Here is a 1953-nt window from a genome sequence, read left to right as displayed (position 1 = left end):
ATTTTTTTCATATTCGAGCCCATAGTTTCTCATTTTTTTTCATATACAAGCCCAAAGTTTCAAATTTTTTTATATTCGAGCCCATAATTTCTCATTTTTTCATATTCGAACCCAAAGTTGCACATTTTTTCCATATTCGAGCCCATAGTTGCACATTTTTTTCATAATCGAGCCCATAGTTGCACCTTTTTTATATTCGAGCCCATAGTGGCACATTTTTTTCATATTCAAGCCCATGGTTGCTATTTTTTTCATATTTGAGCCCATAGTTGCTCATTTCTTTCATATTCGAGCCCATAGTTGCTCATTTTTTTCATATGCGAGCCCAAAGTTTCAAATTTTTTTATATTCGAGCCCATAATTTCTCATTTTTTCATATTCGAGCCCAAAGTTGCACATTTTTTCATATTCGAGCCCATAGTTGCACATTTTTTTCATATTCGAGCCCATAGTTGCACATTTTTTTTCATAATCGAGTCCATAGATGCACATTTTTTCATACTCAAGCCCATAGTTCCTCATTTTTTCATATTCAAGCCCATAATTGCACATTTTTTTCATATTTGAGCCCATAGTTGCACCTTTTTTTATATTCGAGCCCATAGTTGCACATTTTTTTCATATTCGAGCCCATGGTTGCTATTTTTTTCATATTTGAGCCCATAGTTGCAGATTTTTTTCATATTCGAGCCCATAGATGCACATTTTTTCATATTCGAGCCCATAGTTGCACATTTTTTTATATTCGAGCCCAGGGTTGCTCATTTTTTCATATGGGAGGAGGAGCATCCTCGTTTCATCTTTCCGGTTGCGTCTGATCCGATCAGGGTTCAGTCACGTGCTTAGTGACGAGTCAGAACCAATAAAATAAACCTTATTTTTTATATATAAATTTTGATTATACTTTACCGTTCATAACAATCTTTTTTTAAACATTCAATTTTATTGATAACCCTAAAGTTGCAAAGTATTTTTGTTGGTGCAGGGTAGATAGATATTGATTCAAACCTTAAATTTTGTTTATGAATATTTTAATAAAAATATTCAAAAATCAAAATTTCATAGAAATCTAAATAGTAAAATTAATTTATAATGATTTAAACTTTTAATTTCTAAACCTTGAATCAATTTTAATATTTTAAGCTATTTGATATTTAAAACTAATGATTATTTGTTAAATTTTGATTTAAAAAATGACTATATTTAAAATAAAATTACATATGCTATGCTTATATATATATTTTTTAGCTATAGCAGCAGCCAAACAGCTGCACTAGTCCAAATTGGCGGATTTTTTTAAATAGGAGGGTCAAAATCGGTCAGTTTAGCTAACCTGTCTAACAAATAGGAGGGTCAAAACCGGTCAGTTTAGCTAACCTGTCTAACAAATAGGAGGGTCAAAACCGGTCTGTTTAGCTAACCTGTCTAATTAATTGGTTGCTTAGAATTATGATCGGACATACAAACAAACAGAGATTACAACTTTATATATATGTAACATGGTTTTCAATGAAATTAGAAATATTGAACATTGTTTATATTGCAGTATACTGTAATAATGATAAATCTATCAATTCACTATGTCTATTCTAGATAGGACAGGTCCAATGAATTATTAATGAGAAAAATACAAGTTAGCCCCAAGAGATATTATAATATGACAAAAGCATTATAATGTTCAGAATTCTAAGGATAAATATCTATACATTAACAAACTCCAGAAGTTTTCAAACATGTGTATGGAAAAAAATTAACATAATGAATTTGCTATTGTACATTGTGTAATATGGTACCTTGTTTACCGTTGTACTTTGTGTGTTATTGTAAGTTGTGTAAACTTGTACTATATGAAGAATAGTACTTTTTGTAGACTTGTACTTTGTATGGTATTGTTTTTAACTTTAGTAATTATTTTAATTAAATTTTACAATGTTTTTAAATATTTATATGATA

This window comes from Eurytemora carolleeae, unplaced genomic scaffold (genome assembly GCF_000591075.1).
Source record: "Eurytemora carolleeae unplaced genomic scaffold, Eaff_2.0 scaffold495, whole genome shotgun sequence".
Taxonomy (NCBI): Eukaryota; Metazoa; Arthropoda; class Copepoda; order Calanoida; family Temoridae; genus Eurytemora; species Eurytemora carolleeae.
Note: the sequence above shows the minus strand (reverse complement) of the source record.